A 15967-nucleotide genomic window follows, 5' to 3' on the forward strand; every position below is an offset into this window, starting at 1 on the left:
AAACAGCCCATGATGCCACTCCCCCGTCGGATGATAATAGTAAAGACGTGCTAAAGAAGTACAAAAGAGGAGGATGAAATTATAGAAAAATACTTAAATTAAGAGCTTTGATGCTTTAATCCTCTTTGGCAGATCCCTGGGCAGCAGTACAAGGCAAAGCCCTCTTTATCCTGATGTTCAGTAAATGTTTCTGCTGGACAAAACATCTTTTCCCACAGACTTAACTACATCAAGCTTTTCTATTGCTTATAAAAAGAAAACATTTTTTTCCTACCTTGACAGCCTTTCTTTGCCACTTGTGTCATTTTTTTCTGTTAAAAATGTCTCTGTTCTAATTTAAAAGTACCTGGTACTCCCTTTGCAAAATTGAGCACAGACACATGCAGGAAGAGGAAGAATCTGGTTTTTTGAATGTTTAAGGAAGTGGACTTTACATCAGCCAGATGCAGCAGTAGACAAAACTTTCCAATTAGCAGAACAAATTGTGTTATATCTGTCTTTTCTGTTTGTCTCACATTTAGCATCTCTGACACACACAGTATGCAAAGGTGCCAGGAAAAAAGCTAGTTCTGAAAGGGTGAGAAACAAAGAAAAAAGAGAGAATTCAACCCAAATAATCCCATGGTAGCAGTTTAATGAGACCTGCAAGTGAAGTAGAACATGGAAAGTTGTTTTGATTTAGGTGATACCTTATTAGGACTTGGAAAATTAACTCCAAAAAGGGTTCCCCTCTGCAGTTTTTGTAGTAGCATATCCTTCTTGTTTTGCATTGAGGTGTGATGAATATCAGTCATCTGTCTCATGAGGAAGCAATGGCAAAAACAGTGATGATGGGAGAATCCCTATCCTCTTTCCCCTGGGTCCATCAAAACCGGCTAAATCTGGAGCTGAACTCTCCAAATCTGGAAAAGCCTCAGTACATACACTGAGGTTTGGCTAAGACTGAATTTGAATAATGGTTTGTGACCTAATAAATTTACCAATGCTATGGAGGCCTTGGAAGGAGCTGTCATCATGAGAAAAACAGTTGGAACTGAGGATGGCCCGTTAGTTGCAATACTTCATCATTAAAATCCTCTCCATCCTGAATGATGAACAGTTCTCTATAGGAATCCAGAACACAGCAAATTTAAAATGCAGGGAAATTTATACTGTGGGGAAGGAAGTCATCTCAGAGACAGAGAAGCTGTAAGCCTAAGGGACAGCATTTGTCTACATTTCTCTTTGACTGACTGAAAGCAGGCAGGGTTCCCTGAGACTTGGCTCTGGAAGCACCTAAAAGGATCTCTTAGGAGATTGGGTCCTTCTGACTTTCCTCAGAAATACGTATTTACACTCTCAGCCCTGTGGATGTGCAGAGCAGTGGCTTTTTGCAATCACTCCAGGAAGGAAATGGTTCAGAAAACCGGCCCAGTTTCCCACATCCAAGAACCCAGTGCAAGCACACACTGTGACAGGAGCCATGTGATGCCCACAGATCCTATCTCTGGTTCCAGCTTCTGCTTCCTCTCCCCATCCTAGAGGCTTTTTCCCTACTCTGCCTCCCTGGAGGAGCCCCTGCAGACCTGCTGAAGAAGAATGGTTTGGTACAATTTCAGAGGAATCTTCTTGTCAAAGCGCAGACCCTGTGGAAATCATCCTGGGCAAAAGCTATTTCTGGAAGCAATAGAATTACTGAAGCTGGGCTTCTTACTGAATGCAGTTTCACAGCTGACCAGCTGTGGCTGCGAGTACAAGATTTCCAACTGAAGTGCTTGGGGCAATCTTTTCCACACTTTCCTGGTCCACAGAGCCCCCAGAGTGTAGTAGGAAAGCCCTTTCCTCACCAGTGGTACATCACATGTGTCTCACTTGTACCCAGACACCTATTTTTCCTAAAATCCTAGTAACTACATTATCTTTGGGATTTCTGCTTCTCTGTAAAACTCATTTTGAAAAAGGCCAATGAGCTTGAAAATTTTTAGGGCAAGGGGACAAAATCAGAAAGGGAAGGATTTTCTCAATCATGTTTCCAAATGAAACTAAATTAAAGAACAGCTGTTGGAATAATAATCACTCAATGCCATTTTCACATAATCTGTGAACACATCAATAATGTGACCCACCAGTGCTGGTGTGTCCCAGGCCCCTCCTGCTCAGACCTGTGGTGGTTGCTATGAACATGACACAATTGCTAACAAACCCCAGGCTGCCTCTCTTGTTCAAGCTCTGGCAGCTCATCCTTTTAGCTGTGGATGTGCCTGGTACATTCCCTGGTGTGCCTAGCAAAAGCTCTTGACATGTGCAAAATGCAGCAAATGTTAATCCATCAAGCCTCACAACCCCCTCTTGGGGAGTGAGACAATTTTTTCCCAGCTTACACTTTGCAAAGCCAGGGAAGAATCTCTCAAGGACATGTCCAGCCTTGGTGGCAGAGGTGGGGGGACAGCACAGCTCACACTGCCCCCAGTGCCACCATGGGAAAACTCGAAGCAGTAATATCTGAGACAGAAAGGAAAAAAATGTTGTCATCTATTCAGTTGTTGCATTTTTCTCCCAAAAGTCAAAGAGGCTTGGCCAGGTGCACATTTGTCAGTGTTTCAAGCAGGCAGAGCTTATTACTGATGCCTGAGTGTTCATCTGAACATCTGCACCCCTTTGTCCTTTGGGCAGCATTTGGCGAGCCCTTGGTTTGTCCCAGCAAGCTCCTGTGTGCATCTGCCTTGTTCTGGAGACAGGCTCAGTGAAATCATGAGGGTTTTGACTCATTTCTAATGAAAACTTGCCTCAGAGACCAGCTTCAATTAAGACTGGCCACAAAGGTTCATTCCTCCACTTTCTCAACACAACCTGGAGCCAAGTGTTGATTATTCCAGGACGTGTCCCTGCAGGCTGCTGGTGGGACAGTGCTGGCATTCATACAGACTTGGGCTCTCAGGTGGAAGTCAAAACCTTGTGAATTCAGGCTTATCCTTGTGGAAGTGGGGAAACAAACACAGAGCCAGGGAGAGCCACAGGAAACAAACTGCCTTGCAACTTCATTATCATAAGTGTTTCTTCTTCAGCTCATTATGTGAATCCAGTTCTCCATGTATTTCCTCCAAAATTTGTTGGGGAAGGGGAGCCCCATGGCTTGATGTATCCACTTCACCTCTCTCCTCCAACCAAAAATTCATCAATCACTGCTGACTCTTTTTCAGCAAAACCTTCATTTCATTAAAATTTAATTATTGGTTTAATTAAAATAGGCAAGCAGCAGTGTGAGATGTGTATGGTTTTTTATGGCTGAAGGAGACTGTAAAGTCCTCATTCATTTCCCAAATGAGCTTCCTCTAAAAATTGGGCTGCCTTTTTATAGGCCAATTCTCAATGCTGCTTTCAAATGGATCCCACAGCCATTCATATAGATTAATTCAGGCAGTGAATCAGATCCTGCTTATTGGCTGTCTTTCAGAACACACTGAAGATGCTCCAGGAGCCCTGTGGTAGAGCCCTGGGAGCCCATGGGTCTCTCCAAATGATTAATTAATCCTCATACAGGAATTTTTCAGTTCCATCTTAATTTATTCACATTGCAAAACAAATTTATTCTTGGTGAAATGGGCCAGATTGACAAGACTTGTGTGACTGACAACTGCTCTGTTATTCCTACAGAACGTGTGACATGGGGAAGGCTCTCCTATGCTGGTGAAACGTGTCCTGTGACACAGGAGACAACAATAATTATCTTTTTTTTTTTTAAATACAAAAATGCAGTGGTCCTTGTCTCTTCTCTCAATGGCTTCTCCAGCATCCCTGTCCCCTCATCTTGGGAACACACGTCTGTGCATAGTGAGAAATCAACACAAAGCAGACAACACATAGAAAATTGGCCTGGGTCACTGTACAAGGAGGTTTCCTGCTGTCCCATGGAAAAGGGGGAAGGGGCAGTGACTCACTGGAGTGTGTGGATGTATTTCCAGGGGGAGAGATAGCACCACACAAGGACTAGCAATGAGACCCCCTAGTGCTGTCATGGCTTCCCTGAGAGCCAAGTCCTTGAGCTGTTAATAATTTTCAAGTAATAAAAGTGGTTTTCACCTCACAATAGAGATGTGAATCTTTAGACTCTCTTGAATCCCCAAACCATCTGGTATTTGGATTTGTTTTAATCACTCTTCTCTTTGCACCAGTGAATTGGGTTTCAAAGAGTTGTGTAGCTCTTTGTAAACGCCGGTTGCAAAATAATCACAACAAAAAAGAGGAATATTGAAACTTTCAATTCAGCTCATGCTCCTAGGCAATGCTGGGCTGCCTTCCCAGGGCTTTGCAATCTTCAGATCTCTTTGGCCATAGTCCGTGAGGAAATGAGAGAAGCAACCTTTCATTTTGAAGCAGCCCCCCAGACACTTTTGCAGGCACCTGCAATGACCTCCAGTTACCCAACCCTCTCCAGCAGCACAGGCCAAGAAAACAAGTGTAGGGCTGGGAACAGAGTGTGCTGCTTCACAGCATCCCTTTTGTACTCTAGTCTCATCATTTTTCATTTTAAATATCTTCCTACATACGCCTGAAGGTTGTGGATCTCTTTGTAACAAAAAGTGTAGATCAATCTGCAGGTAGAGGTCTAATTTTCAGCATTGTCACTGAGTTCCCGGGGAGCCTGGAAGCACTTGAGAAAATCAGGTAGCAGTGTGGCACCCTGTATCTTTCTCCTAAAGGCAAGAGCATTGTATGATGTGAAATGGAAGGATTTCTTTTCCTCTTCACATGGCTTGACTGTGCAATACCTCATTCACTTCTTGTTGTTGATGCTAAAATGGTACTTGACTCCATGGATTCTATTGGATCTTTGTGAATACATTAATAGGTCGTCATGGTTGCTGGTTGATTTGGTTGGAACAAATAAAATCACAGACTGGCAATAGGTTTGAAGAAAAGAATACTTGGGGAATCAGAAAGTGTTTCAAACTCTTGTGCCCACAGGAAAAACAAGGCTGGGCTAGACAGGCCATGAGATGTGAGAGAGTAGATCCACAGGACGTGGCTTTATCCTTCATGTTCAGCCCCTTTGGGCTCTCTTGCCTTCTGCAATAGCATTAGATTCACATCACAAGGTCTTGTGAGGCTTTGCACCTTTGAGCTCCTCAGCTGAAAAGAGCCATGTAAGTGTGGACATAATTGTATCTTACTGAGGAATGCTGCTGTAATAAACAGCCTCTATTACTAACTGTCCAGCTGTAATATTTGTGTTTATGTCAGCACTTAAAAATCATTGATCTGCAATAAGCTCAATGTGGGGAAAAGAATCTGATCTAGAGGTCAGAGAACAGAAATTCAATTTTTCCTTATCAGGCTGGAGAGCTCAGCCAGGCAATGTGGGATTGCACAAAGCTCTGCTGCTGCTCCCTTCCCTGCTGCTAGAGCAGTGCTCAGGGAGATGACCCAAGACCAAAGCTGCTTGCAGCAGCAGTCTGGCTAATCATCATTCCTCTGCTTGGGCTGCCAGGTTGCAGGTGACCACCCACGGTGGTGTTTGCTGCTGTGCCAGAGCTGCACAGGCACTTCCCAAAGGCAGAGCCTCCCCACAGCCCTGCGTGTGGCAGCAGCAGGGTGAGCTCTGTGGGTATCTGCTAACAGGTTTTGCTCCTCACAGCGCCTTTGAACTAGAAACTGCCTCACTTGTTTTCTCTGGGAGCAGGAGGGTTGCTGAACAATGGGTGTTAGCCTGCCCTGGGCACACACAGAGAACACACAGCAGTGTAAATCTCTGCTCTGCAGCACTCCACTGCAGGATGTTGCACACTTTTAGCCCCTGAGTGTGTCTGTCCCCAAAGGCAGATCCATTATCTTAAGAGAAACCTGAGAATGTCCTCCTCAAGCAGCTCCTGATGTGTTCCCTTGCTCACGAGTAGCAGTCACCATCCTGCTCCATCCAAATAATTCTCCTTTCTCCTATCTCGTGCAAGGCAGATTCCCTGCTTGACTTCCCTTCCTTCAGTGAGGGCTCAGGAATCTGGTCCTTAACTCGCCAAGCATCTCAACAGTCCACTCAGTGTCTGTGCCCCCTAGCCCAGAAAGGACCTGGGACCACCCATAGTGTTCCCCACCCACCCTCTATGTCCCTTTTTCCCCTCACTTTCCCCATTCTTGCTCTTGAAGGCATTAAAGGAAGGGACACCATCTCCAGGCAACTGGGCACTTTGGAAATAGGAATACTGGAGTACAGCATGTTCCTCCCAGCTGATCTTCCTGGTCTATGCCTTGCCTCCTCCCTCCTCCATGGGCTGCAGGGAGTTTGCACCAGCTCTCAGATGGAGGGAACAGAGCAGGAGGCTGGAACTGCCCCACTGGCTCTGTGGGAGATTCAAGGTTGCTCAAGGATGAGCAAATCTGCACTTAGAGGTCAAGGAACCTGCAATTCCTCTCTGAGTCTCCACTGGTTGGTTAAATGGGATGAGAAGTTAGTCCTAGGTCATTATAGAGAAACTGCAGGAAAAAAATTAGAAATTAGACTGGCCTTGCCCTTTCCAAGCACAAGGATGTGGGAGAAGGAGGGGTGATGCAAGGGAAAGGGCTGGTGATGGGAAACAGGGCTCGTGGAGGGTGCCAGGGTTGGTTTCTGTGCTAAACCACAGTAAAACAGCACAATGCCATCACCTGCCAGCTCCTTCCTTTAATCCTTCTGAGCCTGCAATCCATAGCTGGGGACTTGTCTCTACCATCTAGGGCACCTGGCAGCCCACAGCTCTGCTCCCTAGAAGAGAGATTTGTGATCAGATTAAAGCCCATTTCATGTTCCCCTGCTCAGGTCCTTGTCGGCTCCCTGCTCCCCCTGATGTTTACACAGGATGCCTGATTCATTTCCACATGAAGAGCTGACATTTCCCTCTCAAACCCAGTGCAGGGGTCACGGGTTGCTGTGTTAAAGGGAAAAACTACAATGAAGAGATTTTTCTAATCACTGCATCAGATTACAAAGGAATGTAAATCACTGAGCAGTGTTTTTTGTTAGAAGCAGAGCAAGGTTACTTCAGGTAGTCCTCAGGAGCATTTGGATATCTCACATGATACACCCACGTGCAGAAGCTCACACGAGTTCACACGAACTCAGTTGTTGCTGGAATCCTTAGGAGAAGTTAACCATGGCATGGGAAAGGAAGGTGCTCTGATATTGAGGAGTGCCTCTACCCTGTGCTGCACCCCAGAGCTCCCACTTCATCCCCACAGGGTCATTTTTTGCTCCGTCTCTCTCTGACATCTGATAAACTGGGGTAATATCCACTCTTGGCAATGGACAGGTATGTTAAACATACAGCAATGAGAGAAGGCCTAGAAGAAGAAAAAGCAGATATGGGACATACAGCCATCAGCTGGGACCAGATTTATAATATTGTTATTCACAGAAATGTCACTATGGACTTGCAAAATCATCAGCAGAGAAGCTGTGGCTGCCCCATCCCTGGAAGTGTTTGAGGTCAGGTTGGATGGAGCTCTGAGCAGCCTGGCCTGGTGGAAGGTGTCCCTGCCCATGGCAGGAAGGCTGAAACTTTAACATTCCTCTCCAATCCAAAGCATTCTGTGATTCTATGATTTAACCTCAATTTTGTCCTCTCCCCCTAATGAAACTGAGGTTGTTCAAGGGAAGATGGGGAGGAAACCAATAAAAGGATATAGCAAAGTTGTTTCTCTTTTGTGACAAAAGTTGGAGATGGTGTAAAAGAGGGTAGATGTTGTCCTGTCCTGATGTTAGAAGTGTCAGGCACTGCCTGCAATGCTTTTGCAATAAAGTTTGTGAATATATTTTGTACTTCTCACTCTTTCCTGTGATTTTTGGAGAACCTTCTGTGAGCCACCTGCTAAGGTCCTGCTTCAGAAAAAGTATGACAAAAATGGAGAGCAGTTAAATGTGACCTGAGCCCCACTGAAATGCTCTGGAGGGGTCTCCATGCAGCCCTGCTCCAGCCCTTTTTTGCCTTGAATGCAGAGGCAGTGAAGAGGAGGGGAGGACAGATGGGAGCTACCTCTCTGGCAGCCAGCAAACTGCCACCCAAATCAAGCAGCAGAGTCGAGGGAAAAAAAAATAAAAATAATAATAGAAAAAAAAAGGCAGGAGCCCATAATCATTTTATGATTCTAATTTAACTTTTATGAACATGTTTTGAGCTCCCCTAGTCAGACTCTGGTATTGATCTTTTCAGTATTGTTAACTCATAACCAGACCATATTTGAAGACATAAACTTTAAGAGGGATAATAAAGAAGAGCCAGACTGCACCAGCTTTATTCTTCTCAGCACAGGGACTGGGAGCTGTAAATCCTGCTGGAATCAGTGAAATTATGCAAGTGGAGATAAACTCCTGGCTGTGTCAATTTTTTAGATATTGGGCACCAATGACATCAGTCTTTATTTCTACTTCAAAGTGAAACTGTCTTGGGATATAAAGCAGTAGGAGAGTAAGAAGCTAAACAAAGAAAAAGAGCACTGACTTTGTCTCTGTGAGCTTCTGAAAGATGGGCCAAATTGCATCATTTTGGCCCATCTCTGGACCAGCTGCAGAGTGTCCCAAAGTTATTAATTTCTTAGATTCGGGTCTTTCCTTCCAACTCCATTGAAGATTTGAGCTAAGCAGGAATATTTAGATCTTGCAAATGCTTTAAGGGTGAGCTGCCCTGAGCTCTAGCACAGGGTGATGGATCTCCTGGCTTTGCTGTACTGCATGTCTGCTTGTGTTTTAGGTCAGGGGCATTTGTGTAGCTGGCTCCCTGCTTCTGACTGATAACATGAAAAGCCTTAATAACAATGTTAATGGGCTTTTTTTCTCTCCATGGTAACAGTACAAGAAGGACAATTTTCCAGCCTCTGTCTGCTTCTTGGAAAAAAAAGGAACAAGAAAATATGAGACATATAAATAAACATGTGATGTATTTTTTTTCTTTATTAAATTAATCCCAGTCTAATGAAGTGAGGGCAGGGTGAGGAGGAGCACTGCTTTCCACCCTGCTTATACAAGATGTGAAAGGTGTTCTCAGTTTGTAGCAGGCTGAAAAAACTGGAGGTGTGACTTACACAATTCCTCTGAGGCCTGAAATGGTCTTCAAATTTAGAACAGCAAACAGGAAAGATTAAGTGTGAAGCTGCAGGTGCTTGCTGCCAGACTGAGTGGTCCTTGTGAGACCTTACCCAGCCACAAGCCACAGGGAATGGCACACTGAACCTCACAGGCTCAAGGTGATGCTGATATCTCAGGAGCTCAGTGATGCTTTTTGTTAAAAACCATCCACAGCTCTCAGTTCTCAGTTCTGAACAATGCCCTGAAACAGGTGAGTTGTTATAACTTCAGGTCTTGTTGGTAACACTTGAAATAGAACAACTCTCTTCCTGCTCAGCATCTCCAATCCCCTCGACACCCTGCAGCTCCCCAAGCTTGCCAAGGCTGGAACACATCCCACAGCCCTAATTCTGCATTTTCCAGGACTCACACCACCCAGCATCTCCATGCTGTCTCATGCTAGCCGGAATTAAAACACAAAGGAGATCTTAAAAAAAAAATTAAAAGGCTGTGGGTGGGGCGTGTCCTGCCAACAACTTGGAGGGAGCTCAGCAAAGAGCAGCTGGAATGATCAGGGTACTCAAGGCAGTGACTTTGGAGGAAAGATTAACTTTGCTAAAAATAGCCCACATGGATAACCAATGACTAGCAGGGTCTGTGATAAAAGTCCCTGTGTATCAAGGGGTATAAATAATCAAGGATGGAATTAAAGTATTTAGAGGGCACAGAGGGCAACTACCCAAGTGCACTGCTAGGAGTGATGATATTAAATAAGGAAAGTAGGGGAAACAAAATAGGGACATCATCTTCTCTCTCCCTAAATGAACTCTGTTTAACCAGGTCTTGAACTAAAGCACACTGCAGTCCCTGGAAATTTCCCTCCAGCATAGCAGTGCCCCCTGCAAGAAGGTGACAATTCTAATTTACAATTAGAATTGTAATTACAGGGATTTCTTTAGAGGCACACGGAACCCAGACTGGGCATCCCTCTTTTTCTCTCAGTGGCCTGTCTGCCCTGCAAAACTGACATATCTGTATGGAGCCAGACCTTGGTCTCTTTATCCAGAAGCAGCAGCTCACTGCAGCTGGCAGAGTCATAGCAAGCAGGGTTCACCAGGGGAGATTATTCTGACCCAGTGTGAGATACACAGTCCTTCCATGCTGTTTCTATTCCTTGGGTAAGAGAGGTACAAATCACTGAACAGAGTCCACACTGCCTTTGCTGCTGGTCTTGTCTCTGTGTGTCCTTAGAGTTACCATGGTACCAGCACAAATCACCACTACAAGCTCCAGATTTGTCTCACAGACAGGGAGAGTCCTGCTCATCCCTTCCTCACTCCTTGCTGCCCATCCTTAGGCCCCCCTTCTCTCTGGGGTGCATCCACACATTTCTGTGCCAGGAAATCCCCTCTTGAACTGAGATCCATTCTGCAGTCTGCTTTCACTGTTGGGGTGTCAGCAGACAATATGTTACATACGTCATATATGTTGAGAAAGTCACAGTAAGTTATTCTGTCCTTTCAGAGCCTCTGTACCTAAGCAAACAGAGTAGCTAAGCTGAATTTTCACTTTCTAAGGTTTTAACTGTTGTTGCTCATGACAAAGTAAAGAAACATACTCATCTTTTTTGTGAAGAGCTGTTTGACAAGCCATATCCAGAATAATAAATGGCTCATTGTTGGACTAGCAGGATAAGTCTCATGGAGGATTTACATGGTGCCTCTTAATTCTGGTGCTGCTCAATATTTTCATTAATAACCTGAGTGATAAAATAGAAACATAAATTATTAAATTTACTCCCAAGATTCTATTCAGAGCAAGTAAATTTACTCCAGAGGACAGGCTTAAAATGCAGCAGAGATAAGCAGGGATGGTAAAGAATATAAGAACAAAGTGGCAACAGCTGGTTAAATAACTGCATGGAAGGGGATCTGGAGTGACCACTAAGCAGAAAAAGAGGCAAAAATGTCACACTTCTGAGAAAGGGACGAACCATGCTGAGATACAAACAGCACTAAGGCCTGTGGGAGGCACAAAAACAGCTTTTTTGTTGACTTTTGCCTGGTGCAGGCTCATCTGAGAACTGCAGCCTGTGACAGGCACTGCCTGGATCAGCTGGAGGAGAGCAGGGAACAGCAGGACCTACAGGAAACAGTGAAGGAATTGGTGCTGTTTGACTCACAGAGGAGAAGATAAAAAGAGAAAAAAAAATAAACCCACTGTCCTGTTCAGTACATAAACTGGGGCATGAGCAAGGAGCTGGTGGTACTGAGTGTCCAGCTGGGGTTAAACCACAACAGAACCCTGCTTGTAGTGACCTTCATCTGTGCTTGAGACCTGCATCTTCAGTTTATAGGGAGGTGACAATGGAGCTCAATCAGGAAATTTTGGGATGCTGTTTTATTTTATTTGCACTGAGGCAGTATTTATTTTATTTCATCTGACAGCTGTTTTAGACCATTTCACTCTGCTGGAAGCATGATCAGATCTGAAATGTGGGTTGTAAATAGCTGGGAAAACTGCACATTTAAGTCTAATTTTATGTGTCGCATCTTTTATTAATGTTACAACATTTACTGTGTATTTTAAGTCATCATTGATTTTTATTAAAAAAGATATTTCTATTATATGTGCATGCTGCCAGCAAAATAAAATATTATGTTTTTCCCCCCTCAGTATGAATTCTCATTAATCTTCTCTAAGAGCACAAGAAAGTAAGAAGACAACTCTCTCAGTTCAAGGCAGCATCACTGCCTAAGCTCTGTGACTGAGACTTTGTCATGTATTCATTGCACCAGGATGCAGAAGAGCTGCTTAATTGCATCAACCAGCACGTGCAAGGTGGGGGCCAAGGCAACAAAACACTCCCTTGTGACTTATTACATCTGGGGCTGATTAGTGCTGTTAAGATATCATTAAGATTCAGAGGAGAGGGATAAAACAGCCAGTAAGGGCACTGAGTTTTCTGAGGTGTGTACAGGCAGCTGAGTAAAGCAGGCACAGGAAAATTACTGCATTTTGCACTCAGTCTCCTGGTGCTCTCTTCAGTCAGGCCCTATTGGAAAACAAAGCTTTTCCAGCAGTAGAGCAGTGCATGCTGCAGAGAACATAGCCCACCCCAAGAAGCCTCATTCATTAGGGGTTTTATTACCTAGAATAGGTAAAAGAGTAATGAGGACAATATTTTTTGTTTGAGTTTCAGCTAGATCAGGTAATGTTGCTTTGCATTCATTGAAGGCTTGACTTTGACCTTGCATCAACTGAAGAGCAGGCTAAAAAATCTGGTTTCTTACTGGAGTAGAATGCTGGTAAAACAAACCTCAGACTGTTTTGGTTCTGGGCATTTTGATAACACACCTGCAAGCTTTAATAATAATGAAGCCATGGCAGTGGGGTTAATGCAAACATGGCACAAATTTGAATGAGTAAACGCTGTTGCAACTGAAAAGGGTGTATAAGAATGTTCACCAATTAAGGAAATTTATATGTAAACTGGATACGGGGTGTATGAAAGATCATATAGAGGTCTTTACAACTCTTTTCTCTAAGAGTCTAGCTCCAGCACTGGGGGACCACTGTGTCATGCCACACCAAGGAGCCTGTGAGCACATGAAAGGCAGAATTGCCTGCTGGCAGGTTTTGTGTGCTGGAGCATTGCTTTGATTTTAATGATAAAAAAAAAAAAGGCTCCTTTTCCTCTCATTTATCTTTTACCATGCAGGTGTGCAAAAATCAAAGTGCTAATTTCAGGTACCTGCTCAGACATGTGAGCCTGCACAGGGAGGCCACCTGGCCCACATGCATCCAACCATTTGCAGTCCCAACCAGCTCCCTCAGCATCCCCTCACAGGGAGGGTGATGGCAGCTGAAGGTGCTGGCAGCACCAGAATGGGGCTGCTTGTGTAGGCCTAGCTGGGAACATCAGATCTATGGGAAAACCACCTCCATTTCCCTCTCAGAAAAAACATCTTCGAGAAAGTGGCTCATTTCTGAGCTTACTTTCACCCAAACACATCTCAGCACTTAGGGAGCATCGATCAAGGAGGGAGAGATGCTGGTCCAGGTGCCATTAAATGCTCCCCTGAAGCAAAGTCCATCCTCCCTGAAAGTTTTAAGGCTTGGTGGCTTTTTAGCCTTTTTCTAGTCCTCACAATTAAGGCCCCCTAATCAGCTGTTCAATACCACAATCAGCCCCAGCAATCAGCCTCCTGCCTCTGCCACTGATGAATGCCTGGAAGGGACCTCAGAGTCAAGAGACTAATTGACCTCTTTGTTGAAAAAAAACAACACAACAACAACAGGAGAGGGTGGAAGTGAGTTTATTCCCCCAGGCTTGGGGAGCCCAGGAAGGAGGCTGGTTCTTTGCTGATGCCTTCACAGCTGTTCTGAATTTGCCAGCAGCTCTGTATTTGTTGTGAACAAAAGCTCATGTCACCCAAGAGACTGATCTGATCTAGCTCTGCATGAGCCTGAAATCAGGAGCATGGTTGTTATCATAGGTTATCACATGTGTTACTGAACTATATCAAAATTAGTATCAGAACTCTCTCTCCATTCAACATTTTTTTAGAGGAACCATCTCAATGGACAGCACTTGCTTCCTCTCTGGTAGTTTAGATAGAAATAAATCTAGGATTACTGAGCTCCTGTTAAATTATTTATTGTAGGTATTTTCATGGTCCTTAAAGTCCAATCTGTGAGCTGGGTCACTGCTTTGTATCCAAAAGAGAAGGCAACATGCAGTGAAGACATTTTGCATATGAATCACACCATCTTCCCCAGTTTAATCTTCATTTTACCTACTCTCAACACACCCAGCTCAGTGCTGCTGATTTCTTTGCCCAAGGCTCCATGACAGAGGTGGATGAGAAGTGGCTGAGAGGCAGAGGGGCCATGCTCCTGCTGTATTTCTTCCAGACCATGGCTGGAAATTGGCAGTGTCCCTGCCTGAGAAATCATCTCCACCTCAGAACTCACCTTTGAAAAGGAAAGGTTTGTTCTCATGTTTCAGATGCATCACTCAGTTTGTTTATTGACCCATTAATTATGGTCTGTGTCTTTCAGTGGTCAGGGCAGAGCAGCAAACTGGGATTACAGCTCCAGTGTGACTCTTAAGAGACAGAATTAGCAAAGCTATTCAGCCCAGTCTCTGTAACAAGGTTATAATGTAAAGCACTAAACAATTAGCTGGGAGATTTACCTCCCTGTCTTAAAAGCATTTTTATTACTTAATCAATCACAAGCAATTTATAAACAAGGCTGAAATTTTACATGGAGCCATAAGCCTGTCTTATTTGCTTCCACAACAAAGCAGGAAAAACAGACCTGAAGTTTCAAAAGACATTTGATCAATTAAAAATAAAAAAGAAAGGCAAAACTATCTCAAAAGAAGATAAATTATTTTTCAAAGGGAGGCAGGACTTCAGCAGAGGCTGGAGGTAAGAAAGTCCATCTGTCTGTCTATTTGCTAGACTGTAACATCATCCATAAGTAGCTTGAAGTAGTAGTAGACTTGTAAAGTGAAAATGTGAATTGTTTGGGGCAGATACTTTGTTTGTCTGTGCATGCCCTCCTCAAGCTGGATTGCAGCCACCGAGTGCAATTGCAAAATAAATGTATTGAGAGTGCTGAATCAGCAATATCACATGTGCTCCAGGTGCCCTTTTTGCTTTCAGAGCTTCTGACTCAGTGCCAGGACGGGGCTGCATTAAGAACCTGTTAGGTAGAGACAAGATACCTGACACCTCTGAGGAGAGCTTCTCCAAGCCACAGGAGTGCTCAGCTCCCCCCATTTTCTCTTTTGATTTGCCTTGTCCTTAGGATGGGTTACTGGCAGTAACCCACAGGCAGGATTCGTGCAGACAGAGCAGCTGGCCATGGGCTGCACCACAAAAAAAGGTGCACAAAATGCCCCAGTCTGAGTCCTTCCTCAGCCACTGAGGCTGCTTTGCATCCTTACACCACAGCTCTCCAGCATAACTGGTTGGACCAGTTAGATTTCCATGCTGGGCCTTGGGATAGCTGCCTTGATAGAGATGGAATCAGCACTTGCTGGCTGAGTGTGTTTTAGCTGGTCTGGCAGCAGTCCCAGCTGTGCCAGCCCTGTACCTCTGACATTCAGAGCCTCAGCAATAGTGCTGACTTCTGCGAAACTGGGGCACCGACACAGACATCAAAGTCCCTCTTTGGAGAGAGCTACTGAGGAGCTCTGTGCTGCCCTACCTGCAAGAGCTACACTGCAGGCTACATTCACTTGGCTTGTGGTGATCTAATTCTTCCAGCATCAGCTTTTTACTGGCACTGACTGCTCTGGTCTTACAGCTCCCAGTCCTGATTCTTCTGCCATTTCCCACCCCACCTGCTGGCTCTTGATTTATGCCCTTGCAGAGCAGAAACACATTGATTTGATTCAGAGAAGTGTTACTTCTGTATGTCACTTATGTCCTTACTTCTAGTAACTACCCAAGATGCAGATGGATGGAAAAGCAACCAGTTTCTGATGGGTGATTTTAGGGGAATAAATGGAGGGGGTGCTCTTGTGTTTGTGGGGAACACAACACAGTGTGGAAAGTCCAAGGCAGGTTCACCCAATCCCACTCCACCACATCTGCAGCTGAGGAGAAACAGAAATCTGTGCTGCTCCCCATCCCAGGACAGCAACACGCTGCTGAGGGAAACAACACCTTTCCTCTTCCCAAAGACAGTGACAGGACCTTGAAATGCCCTGGCAGACACTCACTTGGGCCCTTCACTCCTTCAAGAGAACCCTGGAACCACCCATCCACCTAAGACCTTGCTTGTGTGGCTGATGACAACATGAAGCAGCTCAGGGAGACCCTTTGGACTTTACAGGTTTTCTCAAACTGTCTGCCCCATGTTCAGGAGGCAGGAGCAATTCTCCACAGCTCCACAGTGACAGGAGGGAAAAGCTGCCTGGATGAATAGCCCTGTTTCCAA

The sequence above is a fragment of the Passer domesticus genome, chromosome 14 (assembly GCF_036417665.1).
Source record: "Passer domesticus isolate bPasDom1 chromosome 14, bPasDom1.hap1, whole genome shotgun sequence".
Classification (NCBI taxonomy): Eukaryota; Metazoa; Chordata; class Aves; order Passeriformes; family Passeridae; genus Passer; species Passer domesticus.